The following is a 7,642-nucleotide window of genomic DNA, read 5'->3' on the forward strand; positions in this document are numbered from 1 at the left end:
GAAAAATTAATATCGCCATATGTGTTGTTTTTCGACACCACTATGGTGTTATAAAAAGCTATATCATCACTAGAGGTCATATCTCTGTACAACTGTTTCTCAAGCTTCTTCCCTTTGATTTACATTTATTTCTCAGAGGTTCAGTAAATGAACGCTGAAAGATTCTAACTGTTTCTGGAGGCTATTCAGTTTCATGCATATCATGCCTCTTTGCTGTCCTCGTCTCTTTCACTGCTCTCTATCAGCAGCCCTCCTCAAAGTCCTGGCAGAACTTGAGAAAAAAAATTCCCACCCCTGCTACCCCGAGCTCAATGGCATCATATGTGCTTCTGTAGGAGAGACACCTTAAATGACACGCCTTGGCACGGCATCAGTGCTTTTGCTGCAGACGCCGTGTATCACCTTAACACGGGCAGGGTTTCGTGCAAAGCTCTTCCACGTCCTCTCTTCTCATCTCCTCTCCACTCCTCTCCTCCTCTTTTCTCCTTTTCTCTTCTCTTTCTTTTTTCTCTCTGTAGTTCCCAGGAATGCAGTTCTTAAATGAAAAGCCTCTCTGCTTTCTTTAAGTTGGCGCTTAAGTGGGCCAATGCCAGGCCTCGGGAAGTCGAGGTGGCCTAAGACCAGGCGCTGATATATTTGTGGATTCTTCTTACAAAAACACGAGGCGCTATCGTCGATCAAATCGCAGGTAACGTTACCTGATAAAACAATGGCATCTCTCTGTGGCCCATATTTTCAGGGTACAATGTGCCTATTGTGGGAGTAGAGACGGCGTCCTGAGCCATGCTAGAAACCACAGAGCTTCCATGAGCGTGAGGGGAAACTCCCTGTCCATGGGTCCGTATCTCTGTGGAAAAGGAAAGTTTGACACAATCAAGCTTGAGGCCAACGAAATCAGTGCAGAGGAGTATGCAAAGCAGGCTTTATCACAAAACAGGAAAAAGCCTTACACATGCCTTATACATGCTTTAAGATATGATCACTACATGGCCAGGTTTTAGTTTGGGGAAGGTAACAATTAATCACTGTAATTTAATATCAGTGTAGTTTAAATGGAAAATAAATCGACATTATAATTAAGTTTGTTATATATTTTTATACAGTACAAATTTTGTTGTAATATTTCTTTTATGACCTTTATGGTGTTCTGTGCAAAAATATTTCATGTCCAAGCGTACTGTATATTGTATAATAAACAAATATTTACCCAGAAATAAAAGTTTGTATGTCAGTAAAGAAAGCAAAATGTTAATGAACAGACTACAAAAAGGTAACTTACAAATATTTTTGTGCTTTTTTATGGGAAACAGAAAAAAACGTGCACATGATTCGAACGAAAGGCTGTGCTGAATGCATATTGTGATGACACACACAATGTTTTAGATTGATTTTATGTTTACTTCTGTGATCGCAATATCACAGATCCTGGAGGGCCGACATAATGAAGGCTGTTGAGTTTTGTTTCAAAAAAGTAAAAGCATTTGCAACTGTCAAACTCTCCAGAAGATTTGTGGCATCCTTAGAAAAATCTGAACGCACACCAAATCACACCAAATATTGACATTTTTTATTATTGTTTGCGGATAGTTTTTAAAAGCAGAAATGTTTTTCATTATTTGTGACAGCATGTTTTTTTGCGTGTGCAAAAGCTTATGCACAGCACTGAATATAGTTGAATGAGACAGTTATAAGCTTATGGTCTGTATGTTTGTTGTTTGTTGCTTAAAGCTTATAATATAGGTGTGACATTTGAACTTATTAACTTGTGCCTCATTACCTGCACAAGGTTAATATCAACCAGACTGATCATGATCATGTGACTTATCAGGTAGGATACAGGCAAATATGCAAAATGTATGATATTTATTTACATAATCCAGATGTGCAGAGGTTTATCAATGACATACAATCAAAATAGGTATTAAATGTGTGTGATATGTTTAGGTGATACATTATAGCTCTGTTTGAGTGGCCACACTCTCATATATCCGATGAATAAATTTTATTACTTACTTAGAAATGACAGTTTTATCTCTGCTAAACATTGTACTCTTTCATACAAACCTTATCAGCCCTAGGTCCAGTGAGTAATGCATGTTTTTTTGGAGGTAAGAAGAAACCGGAGAACCCAGAGGAAACCCACATGAACACAGAGAGAACAGAGACAGTAACCTAAGCTCTGGATCAAACCAGACACCCTGGAGCTATGAGATGTCAATGCTATAATGGATTATTACATAAAAAATTAATACAATACTATAATGCAACACTGGTGAGTTTCTCTCACTGTCTGTATTTACTCCATTCAAATAGCTTGTTATTGCTGTCAGAATTTTCTTAGTGGAAAAAAGTTTACAAGTCATTTAGTAGTTTAATCGTGTCTGTACGACTCTCACAGTACTGTTAGGGAACGGAAACATGCATGCAGATGCAAATGCAGGTGAGTGAATGTTAATTCACATTAGACAAATCTGAAAGATAAAAGGCAAAGACAGAAAACAGGCTGTGGTCAGTTGAGGTGCAGGCAGTCTTACAAAGGCTCAAACAAAACAAAAAAAAAATACATATGTTAAGGCTCAAACAGAATGGATCGTAACTTACAAGCAACATAAAAGTGGAAACAGAGTCTTTTTAAACAGTTCCTGTGAGAACATAATGAATAAACAAGGATGTGAGTGATCAAAATAAAGGTGACGGCGAATGTGGGAGTGCATGTATATTGTGGGTGCAGACATGTTGGAAGGCAGTGGTGTACTGTAGGAAACCTGGAGTCTGTGACATTGGCTAATGTGAAAAGTATGTTTACATACATGCAAGCAAATAATCCATCAGTTATCAGATTCAAAATCAGAGATCAGAGATTCTGAGATTTGAAAATAAACAGGAAAAAAATGCCATGTAAACACTTGAACTGAATTATTTTTCTCAATCAGATTCCAAACTATTTTGCGCACATGTGCAGTGCAATGTTAATTTACACATTAGGTTTTGTCTTAAACACAGCATTCAGTGGAAAGAACTCCGTGGAGGAGGCAGAATACACATTATACATAAAAATATATGAATTAGATTGCAATCTGCAATCGGATGGAATTAATTTGGATCGATATAAATGTGTAACAAGTAAACACACCTACTGATAAAAGAAGGAGAAAAACTGCTGCATGAAACCTGTACAGTATGTTTGACTGGACAGTCTAACTTCTTATAACTTCTAAATACAATTCTGAATGTTTTTATAAAAGGGAAAAGCAATGTTAGCAGGGTCAGTTCTGTGCTGATGACTGTAACATGGCCCGGACACCCAGAAACCTACATATTCACAGATTGTTCATTCATCTTCATCTTCATATTCATTTATCAGGATTGTTATTTAGGCATCTCACCTCTTCTGTGTCCCACAACATGGTACCGTAATCAGCTTAAACACACTGGCAGTTAATTTACTTCCTGAACAAATGCAGAGCTGAGTATGAGTTGCATTCATATTCACAAGGATCAGGGCACAGGTCTTGTACAACTGAACCCAAGTCATCTCCGAAAGGTAGTCTCGGGTTCTGTATCATGCTTCCTGCTACACATGACAGCTTTCAAGTTACCGATTTATGGTGCAAATCATGCACTGATTCAGACTAAACCTCTCATGTAAAAGCCTGTACAGAGGTGTGTATGTGATTCCTTGCAATGGAGTGGGTGTATTCCCTAGTCATGCCTCAGGATAAGCTTCAGATCCACTACAATCATTTTCTTAATTAAAAGAATTAAGCAGGAACTGAGTGAATGGACTTCAAAACTTAACAACGTCATTCAGGACGTATATTTAGTCATGTATTGAGTTAAAAAAAAGAGTTTTAATTTTTCTTTTTTATCTATCTTTTTTTTATTGTTAATCTATTGTATTCCTTCAATCCTTTCATCTCTGTGCTTGGATTGAATTCTGCCCTCTTTGTGCTTCACACTGAGGAAAAGACCCTAACAAATGAGCAAATGCATGTATAAAGTTCAGTTCTGGTTTTAAGGTACTTTTTTTTTACAAAGCCTTTACAACAGCCCACCTGTTTCAGTGGTTGCTTTGATGTGATCTCAAACCAGTCACTCAAATTACTTCTCAAACATTGCTCTCCGGGAACACTGAAAACTCACCGCTCACTTAAAATATCTTAAATCATTAGTTCTCATCTAGATTGGATAGAGCTTAATATGGTATGTGGTAATTGACGCTGGTTCTCTTATAGCTTAACACTCTGTTCTTCCTGAACAGTTATTGATGACAGAAATATTACCTTTCTGGTGAAAAACATACCATGACAGTCTCTCTCTCTCTCTCTCTCTCTCTCTCTCTCTCTCTCTCTCTCTCTCTCTCTCTCTCTCTCTCTCTCTCTCTCTCTTTCAGGTCAATTTAACTGGCATGACCCTATTAATTTGCAGTTACTATATCAACAAAGCATTTAAGATATAGTATCATCATGATAGTATAAAATTAAGGTTCTTTATTCTACAGGTTTCAATCAGTCAATGAAATACTATACTATAGTTACTACAATATTCTCTCTCTCAGCTACATCCCAAACTGTTCATGGGTCAGTATAGCTCAGCCTTGCATAACGGTCAATGGAAACGCAAAAGTGACCCCTCTGACCCTTTTTTCCCGCACTTGGCCTATCATGATCACCTGTTCCGATACCGTTTTTATCAGCTCTTCATTTGGGGAGTGAAAGCCCTGGCTAGGGGCTCATTCTCTTTGCCAGATGTGGGACGTGCTGGAGCAGAACAGAGTGAAAGGCCACGGTAGGAATTCCCTCCTGCTGGGACAGAGGAATAAAAGAGTGCAAGAGTGGAGCGCTCATGGACATGGACACTGTCTGCCTTTGTGTGTCCACTACTGCACTGTGGTGGGACTAATGGAAGCAGAGTAAGACAGGTGCACCATTAAGTAATGAGAGAGAGAGAGAGAAAGAGAGAGAGAGAGAGAGAGAGAGAGAGAGAGAGAGAGAGAGAGAGAGAGAGAGAGAGAGAGAGAGAGAGAGAGAGAGAGAGAGAGAGAGAAAATTATGGGCAGATATATTTTAGCATTCCCCAGGCACACACTGTAATAAACCACTTCCACACTGAAACCAATAAAAAACCCTGAAAATAATAGATTTTCATTGTAAAATATTTTTAATGTGTTTAGCTATTCTGATTCTAATTTGTTCGGCTGGTTAGCGATGTGACTAGATGACAAATATGATGGTGATGGTGTTTGTATTAACATGAAAGTTAGCTTTGGATCATGATCTGTTTGTAATAGGCTGGACAAATGAGTAGCTGAGAGAACTGGCCATTTTAAAGATGATTCGATAGCACTTTAATTTGTATCTGTGTTAAACACTGTACAATCTGCTTACACCAATCAGGCTGTACAGATTAACTAGGCCAAATCACAGTGGCACCACTATCAGCAGGTAGCTGAATGACATTGCATGTAATTCAGGAAACCAATGGTACGCCATCTACACCATGATTAAACTACATGAATGAACTACATAATTTTAATGATAAAGATTAATATACAATTTACATTTACAGCATTTGGCAGACACCCTTATCCAGAGCGACTTACATTATCTCATTTTTATACAGCTGAGCAATTGAGGTTTAAGGGCCTTGCTCAGGGGCCCAACAGTGGCAGCTTGGTGGACCTGGGATCAAACTCAAAACCTGATTGGTAACCCAACACCTTAACCACAGGCCCAGAATGTAATCAGGGGAATATATATTTTTTAAAAGCTGTGTACTTAGTGAATCACCCGTGAACCTGAGTTAATTGATTAGCCACAGAAGACAGAAAAATGAAAGAAAAAATTAAATACATACTAATTTGACATATCCCATGTGTCTCCTGTGATACTCTGATAAATATTTCCAGTAAGGGTTATGACACAAAACATGTTGAATTTGTTTTAATATTTCCAGCCGTGTCTGACTCATCTCCTTTTTCTATTCTAAGTGGAATGTTTTTCATGGGCTGTGATTGAGTGATTTCATTTGACTCCAGGCTAAAATAGAACAATGTTTTTTCTTTGTTCGTTTAAGGCTTAAGCCTGCTGGTTCATTTAGCTATTTAGCAATGAAAGCATCTTAAAGGTGACAAGTGGTGTCTTATTACTAAGTGTGCATCTTCAGATGTTTCTAAAAGTTGAACATAACATTTATTTTCTAAACTGCTAAAACGTTGCTGAACCTACAAAGGTGAGAATAACCTGAGGTAAACCTGAGGTAAATTAAAATGCAAAAAGTAATACTATTATCTACAAATAGTCAGAAAGTGACAGAGATGGTGAAACTGACAGGAATGTGTCCCTGCTCCTACACATTTTGTTGCAAGTGACACCTCCCAGTACTTATTAGTTCTCTGGTAGATAAACAGATAAAATTAGACTGATGTAACAAAACACGCCTCATATTTGATCTGTAATTCAGGTTCCAAGTTGAGGTTATTAGATAATTTTAATTCTGCAGATCACCTCTTCTGAGCCAAGAAACTGAAGCTTTTTTCCTTGAGGCAACTTCTGACATGCAAACCATTTTGTCTGCTCATTTGTACAACACAATGTTTTCTTGTCAGAGGAAGTAAACAGAAATATAAGTGTGTAAAGGTAGATGTTCATACTTGCCCAGAATTTGATTATCAAGGCTATACTGTCTGAGTTCATGTCAGGCCTGATGCCTGGTGCGAATATTCCCACTACCTCACCTCCTCTATAATAACTGTGTTTGCTTTGCACATAATTGCATGATTTCCCACCGGTAGTGGTCTGACTTTCTCAAAAGCTACCTACCATCGTATTCCCATCAGACAGCTTTCTATACAATTTTGAAACGTTTGGCAAAACGATCTACATTCAGAGATGAGACTTACATCATTGACCCAAAGTTATGAGTGCCGGATGTCTGATTTCTCTTTCTCCTTTTGCAGATGACATTTTGTTTTGTCTTTTGGCTCTATGTGTTGACAGTGTATCAAGTGACACCATCATTTGACCAGTGTGAATAAAAGCTTGAGTCAGGCCTCGAGGTTGATAGGGCCAGCTGAAAACATGTCGAATGGGGCACAGGTCGAAACTGGTGAGAAATAGAAAGCAATCACTAAGAGCGTGAACATGAAGAGGGACTGGATGAGTTTCAGGACCAGAGAGGGAAAGGATAAGAGAAAGAAAGAGAGAGATGGAAAGAAAGAAAGAAAGAAAGAAAGAAAGAAAGAAAGAAAGAAAGAAAGAAAGAAAGAAAGAAAGAAAGAAAGAAAGAAAAAAGAGGGAAGGGGAGAACTCTGTGCTTAGCCGGGTTAGGCACTCATGCAGAGAGCCATCTAAACGGACTGGCCGCTCTCAATGGAGGTCCAGAGAACGAGAGAGCTGGTTCGAATTTCCCCACACAAGAGGGTAGTGATTCAGAAAAAGGCTGTCCAAAATAGGTCCACTGGACTTCCAGTTGGAGCACTGCCGTGTTTTTCTTTCTTTTTTTTCTGAGGGAAGGGTGATTTTATTACAGTCTGCTGTCAAGAAAGATATTAATCCAACTGGTAACTTTGTACAATAAGCTTAAAATACTGGTATGTTGGTTATCAGTCATCATAAGTCATAGTGGGTAATGTTCATTTTGA

Source organism: Tachysurus fulvidraco, chromosome 2 (genome assembly GCF_022655615.1).
Source record: "Tachysurus fulvidraco isolate hzauxx_2018 chromosome 2, HZAU_PFXX_2.0, whole genome shotgun sequence".
NCBI lineage: Eukaryota > Metazoa > Chordata > Actinopteri > Siluriformes > Bagridae > Tachysurus > Tachysurus fulvidraco.